General features: G+C 35.3%; 1 long non-coding RNA gene across 1 annotated transcript in view; it reads right to left on the bottom strand.

The window, feature by feature from the left end:
* LOC144283198 (uncharacterized) overlaps positions 1–17,775 on the bottom strand; it is a 39,850-nt gene that overhangs the window by 1,063 nt on the left and 21,012 nt on the right. Inside the window, exon 4 of the long non-coding RNA XR_013351616.1 lies at positions 2,760–2,889. This is a non-coding gene — a long non-coding RNA (uncharacterized LOC144283198). The remainder of the gene's footprint in view (positions 1–2,759; positions 2,890–17,775) is intronic.

Genomic DNA, 17,775 nt, shown 5'->3' with positions numbered 1-17,775 from the left:
TCTATACACCAATAATGAAGCAGCAGAAAGAGAAATCAAGGAATTGGTCCCATTTACAATTGCAGCAAAAACCATAAGATACTTGGAATAAACTTAACCAAAGAGGTAAAAGATCTGTACTCTGAGAACTGCAGAACACTTATGACAGAAATTGAAGATGACACAAAGAAATAGAAAAAATTCCATGATCATGAATTGGAAGAATAAATATTGCTAAAATGTCTATACTACTTAAAGCAATCTACACATTTAATACAATCTCTATCAAAATACCACCAGCATTTTTCACAGAGTTAGAAACACAATCCTAAAATTTGTATGGAACCACAAAAGACCCCAAATAGCCAAAGCAACCTTGAGAAAGAAAAGCAAAGCTGAAAGCATCACAGTTCTGGACTTCAAGATATATTAAAGAGCTTTAGTGATCAAAACAGTATGGTAGTGGCACAAAAATAGACACATAGATCAATAGAAAAGAATAGAAATGAATCCACAACTATATGGTCAATTAGTCTTCAATAAATAGGGAAAGAATATCCAATGGGAAGAAGAAAGTCTCTTCAACAACTGGTGTTGGGAAAACTGGGCAGCAACATGCTAAAGAATGAAACTGGACCACTTTCTTATTCCATACACAAAAATAAATTCAAATGGACTAAAGACCTAAAATGCAGACATGAAGCCATAAAAGTTTTAGAAGAGAACACATGCAATAACTTTTTGGACATTGGCTATAGCAACTTCTTTCTAGATATGTTCCTTAGGCAAAGGAAACAAAAACAAAAACAAAAATAAAAATAAATTTTTGAGACTTCATCAAAATAAAAAGCTGCTGCACAGCAAAGGAAACAATCAATAAAACTAAAAGGCAACGTACAGAATCTGAGAAGATATTTTTAAATGATATATCTGATAAGGGGTTAGTTCCCAAATTACATAAAAAACATAAATCTCAAGACCCCCAAAATGAATAATCAAATTAAAAATGGCAGAAGACATAATTAGACATTTTGGCAAAGAAAACATATAGCCAACTGACACATGAAAAGATGCTCAGCATCAGTCATCATCAGAGAAATATAAATCAAAACTACAATTATCCCATACCTGTCAGAATGGCTAAAATCAACAACACAAGAAAGAACATGTTCTGGCAAGGATGTAGAGAAAGGGAAGCCTTTTGCATTGTTTGTGGGAAAGCAAAGAGGTGTAGTCCCTCTGGAAAACAGTATGGAGGTCGTCAAAATTAAAATTAGAACTACCCTACAACCCAGGAATTGCACTACTAGGTATTTACCCAAAGAATACAAAAATACTAATTCAAAGGGATACATGTACATCAATGTTTATAGTAGCATTATCTACAATACCCAAATTATGGAAACAGATCTAATTTTAATTTTAATTTTTAAACATCTAGTAAGGGGATAATAAATGGAGTCATCATTTTTATACCAGCCATTTACTACTGTGAAATGACACTCAGTCATTACTACTTGATATTAGAAGTCACTAGAACAAGTTTATCTTATTGTGTGTATGACATAATTTATAAATTCTATATTGCACATATATACATATATATATGTCAAGACCACCATAGAATAACTGTAGCATATTGACCTAGTCTATTCCTAGAAAATATTGCTACACATAATCTTTGATGGTTAGAGAAAGAGTTCAATATTCAAACAGGTAAGAATGCTGTGTTAAAAGTAAAATTCATAAATTTTGAAACATATTTTGTGTGCTGAAAACAGCAATGATCCCAATACAACAGTAATGTTTTATTCAGACAATTATACCAAAGGACTTATGGAGCAGAGGCCAATTTTATATATCTTTTATCTTTCATATGTTTCACATCACTTCAAGTTATAAGAGGCAACATAGCTAATTTGCTACTTTGCATATATTTTTCTTCATATTTATGTTTGTGTGTAAATGAATTTTTTTGTTCATAAAAATTTTTCGTTTTAATATAGAAACAAATATGCCCTAAGAAAAGAAATAAAACATATTAGATTTCCAAACTCATATCTAAAGTTATTGGCAAACCAAGATTTGGACCAAGTGTTCCCAAATACATAACTATAGTTAATTTCATTAAAAACTGCCATATAAAGATAAACAAAATTAAAACTCTAAATATCATCAAATCAAAACATCAAAAGAACAATTTCAGAATATTCTTAAGAGAATATCCATGTAGGAAACACCGTCTTATTAACTGAATTTTACTAGGTGACTTGAATAGATGAAGAATGTTTATAGAAACAACTACTAATGGTGATAGTTAAAATGTATCCCATTTGTTTTTAAAAGCCTCATATGAAATTATCACCCTTGTCATTATTTTTAAAAAGTTAACAATTTCAATCTTCTAATTAAATTAATGAAAATATATGAAGTTTACTGCTTTTATGGATTAAGTAAACTTGTAAAAAGAATCTGAGACATTACATAAAAAAATAAAATAAGAGTCATTACTCTAATTATAAACAAGCATATCTTACAGCTAATTAATGTCTGAAATGGCAGTGAGAAATTCATAAAAGAAACAGTACTAGCAACGAGGTAAACATCCCAATATTAATTTAATGAACTCGGCAAATACAGTAGCTATAAAAAAAAAAAAAGAAACATAAGAGAGCAGTATAACTGTCCTGACTGGGTATGGAAAATACAAAATACAAGCAGTAATATAAATACTTCATATATCTGGGGCAACTGAGTGGCTCAGTTGGTTAAGTGCCTACCTTCAGCTCAGGTCGTGATCCCAAGGTCCTGGGATTGAGCCCACATTGAGATCCCTGTTCAGCAGAAAACCTGTTTCTCCCTCTCCTGCTGCTTCCCCTTCTTCTGCTCTCTCTCTCTCTCTCTCTCTCTCTCTCTGTCAAATAAGTGAATAAAATCTTTAAGAAAAAAATACTTCATACATCTTCTGAAAAATAAGTCCAATAGTGTACTGTAACAACTAAAAGACATTGCAGGTTAAACCAATCTGTATTCAGAGATGAAAGATCAGAAGTACATTTTAGAAATAATTTAGAGATTCCAAGGGTAGGAGTAAAGGTGTGCAGAAATTAGTTTTTGAGATATAAATCAAAGAGCAGTGATTATACAGTTTTTTTAAAAAGATTTTATTTATTCATAGAGATGCAGAGAGAATGAGAGAGAGGCAGAGACACTGGCAGAGGGAGAAGCAGGCTCCATGCAGAGAGCCTGATGTGGGACTCTAACCAGGGTCTCCAGATCACGCCCTGGGCTGCAGGCGGCGCTAAACCCGCTGAGCCATCAGGGCTGCCCCATTTAAAGCTTTTCAAAAATATTTTTAGTCAATTCTTCAAATGCAGTAAAACACATCAATATAAATACCCAGATCCTGAGTATTCATTTCAATAAATTATCACAAAATGAACAAATCTACAACTACCCACCAATTTAAAAAATTAGTGTAAACCTAGAAGCCCCTGATTTGCCACTTATGAATCAAAAGTCCCTTGACCCAAAGTGAAGTATGCGCCTGATTTTTACCCCAATAAATTAATTTTATCCAACTTTGTTTTTATATTTATGGAATCACATATTTATATGTATTATGTTTGTGAAATTTATCCTTTTATGTAGTTCATAAATAACTAGCTCACTTTCATGTAGGTTATTAATATTCTATTAATAGACACGCGTCATTTCAGTGTCCTGAATACTTCCTGTATGAATGCTTTTGTACATGGATTTGGAGTAAGGATACAGGTTTCCTATTTGTTATAGCCTAAGGGAAGAATCGCTGAGTTATATTGTATGGGGATATCCAACTCTGTTAAATTTCCTGTTTGCACTAATTTTACTTCTACCATTAGCTACTGCTCCATATTCCTAGCAAGACAAAGTATAACCATTATAAGTAGGTTTTCATAGTCATGCTTCATTGCAGAAAGAGGGACTGGGCTTTGTGTCCTACATTGGTATTCCTTGAGTGAAAACTCTGCATCCCCTGACAACTTCTTAGAATAAGGCTAGCAGCAAAGTAGCCAGAAGCATGACAGCAGCTGGAAGAATAAGTCACTTAGTGAAGCCTCATATACGTGATGCATATCAACACGACATTAGTCCAGCTCACAATTATGTAGTAATAGTAGTTTTAGGAATAGAGTAATTAAATGTTTAAAATACTGGAGCTATTTAGAAGTAAATGCCTTTTTCCCTTCAACAACAGTATTGACTTTTTGAGGTATGCTAATACTAAAAAGAATTATGGACATTGCTATAGCTATTTCTTTAGATCTTTGAAAGAAGGCATGCTGTTGTTAATGTATCGTGATTTGGTCTTTTAAATTTTAATTCAAAATCAAGTCACAGTTCCAATAATTAGGAATAACTTTGTCTTAAAAAGTGATTCAGGCCACTGCTAATGTAAAATCAATTAGGCGTAACACTCCTTAAATCTTGGAAGCAGCTAGTTAATATTGTTATTGCCCTGAGCTGTGATTAGAAACATGTTTTATATGTGATTTTATTTGATTAAGATGTCTTTTCCAATACTTACAAACACAATTACTAAACTTGTTCTATAATATGCTATGTGGTGGTAAAAAGAGTATCATTTATCATACTATATTTTATCTGAATATTTTCATTGTTAGAATATCTTTTAATTCATTATAAACTAGTATTTAAACAAATGAATATATAGATTGAACACAGTCCACATAGGCAATTTTGTTTTAAAATTATTCTGATGCTAAGTTGCTAAAAACAACAACAAAAAATCAACATATCCCAGGCAGTGAATTCTTCAAATTTTAATAATATTATTATCAGAATCACAAAAATGGGAGAAACTTTATGAATTCAGAAACAAAAAGACAACTAGATAGAAGATAATATTTCATAGAAAATGAACAGATTGTGAAAAGAGTTAAGGCAGTTGCTTTTGTTGGTTATCTTTTTATAGAAGATGCATTGACTTCAAGCAGAATCCTACAGATTAATACAAAATGTGCATAGTAAAGCCTTATAAAAACAGTTCTTTTCCCATAAATGGTACCTATAATACTCTAACCATCAATCATGGGTCATTCCAAACACCAAATCTTAAGAAATCGTATTGAATCATTCAGTGGGATATTTTAATTTTTTTTCCTATGTCTCTTGTTTGGGCACATAATATGTTTTCACATTCATTTTGGGACATTTCTTACTACAGACAAAAATGCATGAGCTTAAGACATTTAGCTTTGATTTACCCAGAGATTCCCGAACATTGCCTTGCATTTAATTGGTGTATTTCTTTTCATGAACAATGACTTCTGTCTTCCACAATTAGAATACAAATGTATTGTAATTATTGACCTAACCTAAAATTGGGAGATACAATGCACATAGATATGTCTTCTTCTGATCATACCCTAAATATATATTCAAAAAGATAAGAATATGTACTCCCACTATGTGCACAAATAGATAATCTGTGTAAGTGTTTAAGCATGTTCTATATTTAGGTATGTGTTGTGTGCATGTGTGTGTGTGTGTATGCTCATGATTTCTTCCCAAGCTTCATTTTGAAATAAAAAGATTTCAGCAATGTCTATGCATTTTGGCCCAGCCATAAAATAGTAATTTAGCCTTTTCCATGGGCAAATGTGTTTATATGTGTGAGTGTGTGTGTGTGTGTGTACAAAGTTTTATTCCTGTTTTAGAAATGAAGAAATGAGTCCAAAGGCCATCAAGTGATTTAACAAAATCACACAAATAGCAAATTAAGAAGAGCATCTGTAGTGAGGTAGTCTTCATATTTATATTGTTGCTTCTATTACTTCTTAGTTCCTTTGTATTACTATTAAATCATTTATATTTGTTTTTACTCATTGTGATATCTATGTGAATTATTTTTATGCTTATAATTTTATGTAATTTTAATTTTTGAAATGCCTTCTTGTTTATTGATAATATATATTTATGTATTTATTAACAATGAATCAGTAATAAAATTTAATAATTGGATGTTTTCAATTATTTCAGGGATGATCTTGCCTAGAACCTAGGTTATTGTTATTTTTTATTTTACATTTTATTGCAACCTGGAATTATACATGAGTATGGGTTATTACTGGCAAATGGTCCTAAAACTTTCATATGTAACAAACAGAATTTCAATAAGTTTCTTTAAACCTGAGAAATTTTGGGGAAGATTGCACTTAAATGTATACTGTAATGTTTACTATAAAGATTTCCAGGTAAATGACAAGAAATGGTATATATATATAATTTTTAAGTAATTGTGTGCTTGGTTTGTACTTTAATATGTTTTGGAACTATTTGGAATTATTACATATAAAACTTTCTTCTAGATGACTCTAACAAAATCAGCTAATGACTCATGAGGAGAATGAGGATATAGATATACTCAATAGAGAATTGACTCTCCCAGGATGAGTCAACCCACAGGAAGTTCCTATGAGTTGTTGAACTTGGGAGGTTCCCTCTTTTTATCTCAGCCTTTTCCTCAACCTGGAGCAAATACCATTTTTATGATTTCCTTGGGAACTCCCTTACTCACTGCATATATCTTGAGAAGGTAGGGACACCCTTTATTTAAGGAGCAACTGCTATGAACGCAGTACAGCACTGCCCACTGGACACAGCTCACTATGAGATGATAGGATCCTGGGATTATTTTGTGTTCTGCTCCCTCTGTCTATAAGCCCTCCTCTACAACCCCCTCCACAAAAACCATATTTTATAATTATACTATATGGTACTAATAATCTATATGCCCTTGTTCCTCTACAATAAATAATTAAATAATAGTGAACAAATATAATCTCTTTTAAGTAATTATTTTAAAATATATTCAAAGGGTGCTTGGGTGGCTCAGTGGATTAAGTGTCTGCCTTTGGCCCAGGTCATGGTCTCAGGGTCCTGGGATCAAGCCCTAGAGTGGGTTCTTTACTCAATGGAGAGTCTGCTTATCCCTCTCCCTCTAAATTCTTTCTTTCTCTCTCTCTCAAATGAATAAAATATTTAAAGAAAATGAATAAAATGTTTTTATAAAGAGAAAGTTATACAAATCTATTTTTTTAGGAATGGGTTTTACTTTTTTCCTTATATTTTCTCCAATAAGAAATTTTCAATCACTGAAAAACATATACTTTTGAAAGAAAAATAGTATAAGAAATAAAATATAGGTACAACTTGAAATACTCTCTGAAGCCCAAAAACAGTTTTAAGAAACTCTTCAGGCAAAAATAGAAAATCTCATTAATATCACTAACTTATTTGGAAAGAAGACAAAAGGGTTCTAAAATGTAATGGCTACAATTCTTCAGAAGCACCCATCTGGAAAAACCCTAATACTCATGCTAATATAATTCTGTTTTAAGCATATTATAATGTGTGTGTGTGTGTGCTCACGTGAGTGTATGTGTATGTGTGTGTAGCATAGAATACTATTTGATGATGTAGCATGGAAAAATAGGCCATTTTTAATTCTAAGAGTTCAAATGTTGGCATTTAGATTAATTTTATGTTCTTTCCATTCATAAGTAAAAATGCAATTTTATTTACTCTCCCAGTTTTAATGGTAGAAAAATAAAAAAAATAAAGCAAATATATGCTTTTTTTTTTACTTTTCAGAGTTACCACAGAAAGGATTATTAGTTTTTCAAAAATAAAATACTCAAATGATTTAATTCATAACAACAATAACAACGATAATAATAAAGGTTATGCATTTAGCTGCAAATTAATTCCTGACTATAAGAATTGCATAATTTCCATGGATTAAAAAATAATTAAATAAACCTGTTCTCAATTTTCTGCTTATTTTTCAAATATTTTCTGTAAATAGTGGGAGAAAACTTAGTATCTGTTGAGCCATTGCTATTCGAATGTAGTTAAGCATCTGACTCTGGATTTCAGCTCACATCATGATCTCAGAGTCTTGAGATTGAACCACATGTTGGGCTCTGCTGAGCATGGAGCCTGCTTAGCATTCTTTCTCCCCCTCTGGTCTTTCCCTCCTCTCTCTCTGTTTAGTTAACTTTTTTTTTTTTTTTTTAAGTGCAGAATCTGGAAACCTCCCCTGAAATACTGAGTCCATATTTTAACTCGAACCTCAGTTGATCAATTTCCAATGGAAGTTTGAGAATCCTTCTTGTACGCCTATAATTCTTGAAGTTGTCTAGACATTAGAATCACCTAGAAGGATGGTAAAACTGCTGATGCCTGGGTCCATTCGTTATTGCGATTTAATTAATCTAGTTTTCACTAGGCATTAGAGTTTTACAGTTTCCCCAGGTTAATTCAATGTGATGCCAAGTTTGAAAACTTATTCCTGAGGCTCCTTAAGAATGCTTTATCTCATCCAATTCTAAATACAATCTTGCAATTAGGACATTACTGCCTCAATTTTGTAGATGAAAAGAGAACCTAAGGTTTCAAATGTCAGAGCCAGTATTTGAACAACATCCACTGGGACGCCTGGGTGGCTCAGTGGTTGAGTAGCTGCCTTCAGCCCAGGGCGTGATCCTGGAGTCCCAGGATGAAGTCCCACATCAGACTCCCTACATGGAGCCTGCTTCTCTTTTATATATATATATATATATATAAAATCTCATGGGCTATTCTTTTCATACAAGATTCATTAACCCTAAAGTGATTTTTAGCCTATTTCAATTGAAACCTGGACTTTACTCTTTACATTTTTCTATAAAATAACACAAGAGCACCATCAAAACTGAAGAATGTCTTAAACCATTAAGTGTATGGTATCAGTTAGTTTGTGTGTTTATACATATGTGTGTTTAATGCAAAATCACACTTATTCCAAAATTCATTTAAAATGATGGATATATTTAAATTAATGAAATTAAAATTGCCAAACTGGATGCCATGCCGAAAAAACAAAGAAAAATTTGGTAAGGATTAATATATATATATATATATATATATATATATATATATATATATACATATATATATATATATAGAGAGAGAGAGAGAGAAAGACAGAGAGTTTATATGTCTACTTGAAAATCATATTAATTGCTTTATATAGGGCACATGCTCAATGCTACATTCTGGCAACAAATATGAAAATGGGAATTTGAGTAGTTTCGAAAGTCACATTTTTTATTAAACATAAATAAAATGATTGTATAGAAATAAAAAAAAAAAAACACTGGATATTAAGACCCGAGGGACTTTATTGAAAAAGTTTCTTCATAAAGAATAGGAAAAAATATCTCCAAACAGATAAACATTAAGTGGATATTCTTTTTTAAAAATAATTTTTAAAATCTTTTTAAGGAACTGAACATAAAATAGGTAAAGAATTCTTAACATATAATTTTAAATTATTTTACCCAATAATTTACCTAATTCGGTGAAAGTGTTACATGTATTTGTAAAACACTAAAAATGCAATAACTATAAATATGGCTAAGCACTGTATATAATAGGTAATGTATAAACTTTATTTTACATATACTTAGTAATAGCTTCTTAGATATAGTTCTCATATTTTATAGGAAAAAAGTAGAGATTAAAGTTGATTATTAGAGTAGATTCAGTTTAACTAATGGCTTGTGAAAAGTAACTGCTATTAGACTGAGCAGCTATCAATTGAAATTAAAACTCTCTTGGCCTACTTGTTCTATATTTTCAACAAAAAAGCACATCCATTCCCTATAGGAATCAGACAATAAATAGGCAAATCCAGCTTTCCTGGGTTCTTGTAAACAAAGTTTTATTTATAGCTATCTGTTTTTTTTTGTTTGTTTGTTTGTTTGTTTGTTTGTCTATGGCTGCTTTCACACTATAGTGGTAGAGGGGAGTAGAGGTGATGAAGATAATAGAGATTTTTAAACTTGGAAAGCCAAAAACATTTACTACATGGCCCCTTGCTGAAAAAAATTGTCAAGCCATGACACAGAACAATATTTTCTTAAATGTTGTTTGGAATACAAAGTGTATAATCAGTGTGCCATGAAAAAAATGTTTTTAATCATCTAATATCTCTGAAAAATAATGCATGAAAGAAGCTAAGCAGTTATTGAACGAAGCAGCAGTTATTATAACAATCTAAATGTGAGATTGTTTCTCAGAGGGTTTTTTTTTAAGATTTTATTTATTTATTCATGAGAGAGAGAGAGAGAGAGAGAGAGAGAGGCAGAGACACAAACAGACGGAGAAACAGGCTCCATGCAGGGAGCCTGATGTGGGACTCGATCCTGGGTCTCCAGGATCACACCCTGGGCCCAATGCAGGCACTAAACCGCTGAGCCATCCAGGGATTCCCCATGTTTCTCAGAGTTTTAAATAAATTAATATCTTTTGCAAATCTTAATTTTTCAGGATACAAAGTCAATATACAGAAATCTGTGGCATTTCTATACACCAATAATGAGGCAGCAGAAAGAGAAATCAAGGAATTGGTCCCATTTAAGATTGCACCAAAAACCATAAGATACCTAAGGAATAAACCAAAGAGGTAGAAGATCTGTACTCTGAGGACGATAGGACACTTATGAAAGAATTTGAAGATAACACAAAGAAATAGAAAGATGTTCCATGCTCATAACATTGGAAGAAAAAATACTGTTAAAATGTCTTTACTACCCGAAGCAATCTATACATTTAATGCAATCTCTACCAAAATACCACCAGCATTTTTCACAGAGCTAGAAAAACAATCCTAAAATCTGCATGGAACCATAAAACATCCCAAATAGCCAAATCAACCTTGGAAAAAAAAAAAAAGAAAAGAAAAGAAAAGAAAAGCAGAAGTCACAATTCAAGACTTCAAATTATATTACAAAGCTGCAGTCATAAAGACACTATGGTACTGGCACAAAAAACAGACATGTGGGTCAATGAAACAGAATAGAAAACCCAAAAATGGATAGGGGGCAAGATGGCAAGAAGAGTAGGGTCCCCAAGTCACCCGTCCCCACGAAATTACCTAGATAACTTTCAAATCATCCTGAAAACCTACGAATTCAGTCTGAGATTTGAAGAGAGAACAGCTGGAATGCTACAGTGAGAAGAGTTCGCGCATCTATCAAGGTAGGAAGACGGGGAAAGAGAAAGAAACAAAGGCCTCCAAGGGGGAGAGGCCCCGCGAGGAGCCGGGCTAAGGCCCAGGGAGTGCCCCCAGGACAGGAGAGCCCGGTCCTGTAGAAGCAGGAGCTTCACCAATCTTCCCGGCGAAAGGGGCTCGCAGGGAGTTGGAGCAGGACCCAGGAGGGCGGGGATGCCCTTGGGCTCCCGGGGACACTGACGGACACCTGCGCCCCAGGGATAGCGTGCCACACCCCACAGCCGAGCTCCCTAAAGGGCTGCAGCATGCTCCCCAATGCCCGGGAGCAGCTCCGGGGGCGGCTGGGGGAGGCTCCACGTGGAGGGGGCTGTGCAGCCTCCAGAGCACGATTCCAGTGGCGCAGGCCCCAGAGCCGAGGGCGCCAGGGGACACAGCCCAGGATCCTGCCCTCCCCCTGGGACAGGTGGAGGCCGGATGGACACAGGGCACCGAGGACACTCCAGCGGCCTGACGGCCCCCAGCTGTGCAGATTGGCATCCCCCGCCCAGGGTACCTGTCTGAACTGATACCAAAAGATTGGGATCGTCCCCTGCATATTCTCAGGCCATAATGCCTTGAAATTAGAACTAAATCACAACAAGAAGTTTTGAAGGACTTCAAACACTGTGGAGGTTAAGGACCATCTTGCTAAAAGATGAGAGTCAACCAGGAAATTAAGGAAGAATTAAAAAGATTCATGGAAACAAATGAGAATGAAGATACAACCGTTCAAAATCTTTGGGATACAGCAAAAGCAGTCCTGAGGGGGAAATACATCGCAATCCTGCATCCATCCCAAAACTGGAAGAACTCAAATACAAAAGCTAACCTTACACCTAAAGGAGCTAGAGAAAAAGCAGCAAATATATACTACACCCAGCAGAAGAAGAGAGTTAATAAAGATTCGAGCAGAACTCAATGAAATAGAGACCAGAAGAACTGTGGAACAGATCAACAAAACCAGGAGTTGCTTCTTTGAAAGAATTAATAAGATGGATAAACCATTAGCCAGCCTTATTAAAATGAAGAGAGAAGACTCAAATTAAAAAAATCATGAATGAGAAAGGAGAGATCACTACCAACACCAAGGAAATACAAATGATTTTAAAAACATATTATGAAAAAAAAAATAAAATAAAATAAATAAAAAATAAAAAATAATAAAATAAAAACATATTATGAACAGCTATATGCCAGTAAATTAGGCAATCTAGAAGAAATGAACACATTCCTGGAAAGCCACAAACTACCAAACCTGGGACAGGAAGAAATAGAAAACCTGAACAGGCCAATAACCAGGGAGGAAATTGAAGCAGTCATCAAAGACCTTCCAAGACACAAAAGTCCAGGACCAGATGGCTTCCCTGGGGAATTCTATCAAACGTTTAAAGAAGAAACCATACCTATTCTACTAAAGCTGTCTGGAAAGATAGAAAGAGATGGAGTACTTCCAAATTCGTTCTATGAGGCCAGCATCACCTTAATTCCAAAACCAGACAAAGACCCCACCAAAAAGGAGAATTACAGACCGATATCCCTGATGAACAGGGATGCAAAAATTTTCAACAATTCTCAACAAGATACTAGCCAATAGAATCCAACAATACATTAAGAAGATTATTCACCATGAGCAAGTGGGATTTATCCCCGGGACACAAGGCTGGTTCAACACTCGTAAAGCAACGTGATTGATCTTGTCAGCAAGAGAAAAAACAAGAACCATATGATCCTCTCATTAGATGCAGAGAAAGCATTTGACAAAATACAGCATCCATTTCTGATCAAAACTCTTCAGAGTGTAGGGATAGTGGGAACATTCCTCAACATCTTAAAAGACATCTATGAAAAACCCACAGCAAATATCATTCTCAATGGGGAAACACTGGGAGCCTTTCCCCTAAGATCAGAAACAAGACAGGGATGTCCACTCTCACCACTACTATTCAACATAGTACTGGAAGTCCTAGCCTCAGCAATCAGACAACAAAAAGACATTAAAGGCATTCAAATTGGCAAAGAAGAAGTCAAACTCTCCCTCTACGCCGATGACATGATACTCTACATAGAAAACCCAAAAGCCTCCACCCCAAGATTGCTAGAACTCATATAGCAATTCGGCAGTGTGGCAGGATACAAAATCAATGCCCAGAAATCAGTGGCATTTCTATACACTAACAATGAGACTGAAGAAAGAGAAATTAAGGAGTCAATCCCATTGACAATTGCACCCAAAAGCATAAGATACCTAGGAATAAACCTAACCAAAGAGGTAAAGGATATAACCTAAAAACTACAGAACACATCTGAAAGAAATTGAGGAAGACACAAAAAGATGGAAAAATATTCCATGCTCATGGATTGGCCGAATTAATATTGTGAAAATGTCAATGTTACCAAGGGCAATTTACACATTTAATGCAATCCCTATCAAAATACCATGGACTTTCTTCAGAGAGTTGAAACTAATCATAAGATTTGTGTGGAATCAGAAAAGACCCCGAATAGCCAGGGGAATATTAAAAAAGAAAACCATAGCTGGGGGCATCACAATGCCAGATTTCAGGTTGTACTACAAAGCTGTGGTCATCAAGACAGTGTGGTACTGGCACAAAAACAGACACATAGATCAATGGAACAGAATAGAGAACCCAGAAGTGGACCCTGAACTTTATGGTCAACTAATATTCGATAAAGGAGGAAAGACTATCCATTGGAAGAAAGACAGTCTCTTCAATAAATGGTGCTGGGAAAATTGGACATCCACATGCAGAAGAATGAAAGGAGACCACTCTCTTGCACCATACACAAAGATTAACTCAAAATGGATGAAAGATCTAAATGTGAGACAAGATTCCATCAAAATCCCAGAGGAGAACACAGGCAACACCCTTTTTGAACTCGGCCACAGTAACTTCTTGCAAGATACATCCACGAAGGCAAAAGAAACAAAAGCAAAAATGAACTATTGGGACTTCATCAAGATAAGAAGCTTTTGCACAGCAAAGGATACAGTCAACAAAACTAAAAGACAACCTACAGAATGGGAGAAGACATTTGCAAATGACGTATCAGATAAAGGGCTAGTTTCCAAGATCTATAAAGAACTTATTAAACTCAACACCAAAGAAACAAACAATCCAATCATGAAATGGGCAAAAAACATGAAGAGAAATCTCACAGAGGAAGACATAGACATGGCCAACACCCACATGAGAAAATGCTCTGCATCACTTGCCATCAGGGAAATACAAATCAAAACCACGATGAGATACCACCTCACACCAGTGAGAATGGGGCAAATTAACAAGGCAGGAAACAACAAATGTTGGAGAGGATGCGGAGAAAAGGGAACCCTCCTGCACTGTTGGTGGGAATGTGAACTGGTGCAGCCACTCTGGAAAACTGTGTGGAGGTTCCTCAAAGAGTTAAAAATAGACTTGCCCTACGACCCAGCAATTGCACTGCTGGGGATTTACCCCAAAGATGCAGATGCAATGAAACGCCGGGACACCTGCACCCTGATGTTTCTAGCAGCAATGTCCACAATAGCCAAACTGTGGAAGGAGCCTCGGTGACCATCGAAAGATGAATGGATAAAGAAGATGTGGTTTATGTATACAGTGGAATATTACTCAGCCATTAGAGATGACAAATGCCCACCATTTGCTTAAACATGGATGGAACTGGAGGGTATTATGCTGAGTGAAATAAGTCAATCGGAGAAGGGCAAACATTATATGGTCTCATTCATTTGGGGAATACAAATAATAGTGAAAGGGAATAGAAGGCAAGGGAGGAGAAATGGGTGGGAAATATCAGAAAGGGAGACAGAACATGAAGACTCCTAACTCTGGAAAAGGAACTAGGGGTGATGGAAAGGGAGGAGGGTGGGGGTGGGAGTGAATGGGTGAAGGGCACTGATGGGGGAACTTGATGGAATGAGCACTGGGTGTTATTCTGTAAGTTGGCAAATTGAACACCAATAAAAAATAAATTTGTTATTAAAAAAAATGAAATGGGCCAAAGGCATGAACAGAAATTGCACAGAGGAAGACACAGACATGGCCAATAAGCACATGAGAAAATGCTCCGCATCACTGGCCATCAGGGAAATACAAATCAAAACCACAATGAGATACCACCTCACACCAGTGACAATGGGGAAAATTAACAAGACAGGAAACAACAAATTTTGAAGAGGATGAGGAGACAGGGGAATCCTCTTCCACTGTTGGTGGGAATGTGAAATGGTGCAGCCACTCTGGAAAACTGTGTGGAAGTTCCTCAAAGAGTTAAGAATAGAGATCTGCTCTACACCTAGCAATTGCAGTACTGGGGATTTACCCCAAGATACAGATGCAGTGAAACACTGGGACACCTACACCCCAATGTTTATAGCAGCAATGTCCACAATAGCCAAACTGTGGAAGGAGCCTCGGTGTCCATCGAAAGATGAATGGATAAAGAAGCTGTGGTCTATGTATACAATGGAATATTAACAAGCCATTAGAAATGATAAATACCCACCATTTGCTTCCACGTGGATGGGACTGGAGGGTATTATGCTGAGTGAAGTAAGTCAATCGGAGAAGGACAAACATTATATGTTCTCATTCATTTGGGGAATAGAAAAAATAGTGAAAGGGAATAAAGGGTAAAGGAGAGAAAATGAGTGGGAAATATCAGAAAGGGAGACAGAACATGAGCGACTCCTAACTCTGGCAAAGGAACAAGGGGTGGTGGAAAGGGAGGTGGGCAGGAGGTGGGGGTGACTGGGTGACGGGCACTTAGGGAGACACTTGATGGGATGAGCACTGGGTGTTATGCTATATGTTGGCAACTTGAACTCCAATAAAAGAAAAAAAAGAACAACAAGTATAAAAAAGAAAAAAAAGAAGAAAACCCAAAAATAAACCCATAGCTATATGGTCAACTAATCTTCAACAAAGCAGGAAAGAATATCCAATGTGTAAAAGATAATCTCTTCAACAAAGAGTATTGGGAAAACTGGAGAGTAACATATAGAAGCATGACACTGGACCGCTTTCTTACACCATATGCAAAAAAAATAAAAAAAAAAATCAAAATGGATGAAAGACCTAAATGTGATATGGGAAACCATCAAAGTCTTAGAGGAGAATACAGGCAGCAACCTCTTTGTCCTTGACCATTGCATCTTTTACTAGACTGTTACCAGAGGCAAGGGAAACAAAAGAAAAAATGAGCTACTGGGACTTCATTAAGATAAAAAGCTTTTGCACACAGAAGGTAATAATCAACAGAACTAAAAGGCAATCTTCAGAATTGGAAAAGATATTTACAAGTGACACATCTGGTAAAAGGTTAGTATCAAAAATCTATAAAGGATTTGTAGGATGCCAGAATTCTGCAACCAGTCTCATAGCCTCCTTGTCTCAGTCAAGTAACTTAACTCAAGGGATCTGGTTGTATAGTTTGTGCTCTGAAGTATGTTTTCTTTTTTCCCTTGAAATATATATTTTGGCTCTCTAGGTTAACCAATTAGTTTATACTTAAACAAACGACAGTATTATTTTTCTACCATCTCAGTAGAAAACTAACTTCAGCGCAAGATTACTCCCCCAAATGGCATTATGAGTGGTTCATTTTCATTAATGCTTTTTAAATTATATTTTCTTGACCTTATGTGTACAAATAGCTCTCAACATTTAATATTAAGAAGGCTTGTATGCTGTGAATATGAGTGTTGTGTTTTTTAATATCTTATTAAATAGCTTATTGAGATAAAATTCACAGATTTACCTATTCCAAATGTATAACTCATTTTTTAATGATATTCACATATGTATAACTATCACCACAGCCAATTTTAGAACTTTCACTGTCCCACAAAATCCATGCACACTAGCAGAAATGTGTTACTCCCCCTCAACCCCTCTGACTGCAGGCAACTGCCAATTTATTTTTGGTCTCTATAGATTGGTCTATTTTGGGTATTTTCATATAAATGTAATCATACAAAATGTGGTCTTTTGTAGCTAGTTTTTTTCACTTAGCATGTTTTCAAGGTTCACCTAGGTAGTAGAATACATCAGTATCTCATTCCTTTTAAGGTGAATAACATTGTATTGTATACCACATTTTACATATTCATCAATCAATGGGCATTTGTGTTACTACAGCTTTTTGTCTATTATAAATAATGCTGCTGTGATAATCTATATACAGGTTTTTGTGTGGACATATGTTTTCTTTTCCCTTGGGTAGATGCCAATAAGTAGAACTGCTGGATCATATGTTAAGCCAATGCTTCAAAATTTTGAGGAACTGCTGGACTCTGTCAAAGCAATGCACCATTTTACATTCCTCATAGCAGTGTAAGTGGGTTCCAACTTATACATATATTTTCAAACAGCTGATTATCCCCTTTCTTATTATTATCATCCTAGTGACTGCAAAGTAGTATCTCACTATGGATTTGATTTACATTTCATTGATGTAATAATAGTGAGCATCATTTTGATGTGCTTCTTTGGATTTTTTTTTTTTGGTTTATTTTTTTTTAACTCTCACCTGAAATGTTGTTTCTGTAATATAGAGTGAGAGGAATTAGAGCTGGTGAGGGAAAGCCCCAATTTCTTGTGCACACCTACCTGGGGTGGATCTTCCATTGTATTGTGCTGGGGGAAGAGCAGGAAGGCAGCAGGTAGGGG

Source organism: Canis aureus, chromosome 14 (genome assembly GCF_053574225.1).
Source record: "Canis aureus isolate CA01 chromosome 14, VMU_Caureus_v.1.0, whole genome shotgun sequence".
NCBI classification, from domain to species: domain Eukaryota; kingdom Metazoa; phylum Chordata; class Mammalia; order Carnivora; family Canidae; genus Canis; species Canis aureus.
Note: the sequence above shows the minus strand (reverse complement) of the source record. Positions and strands in the feature narration are given on the sequence as shown.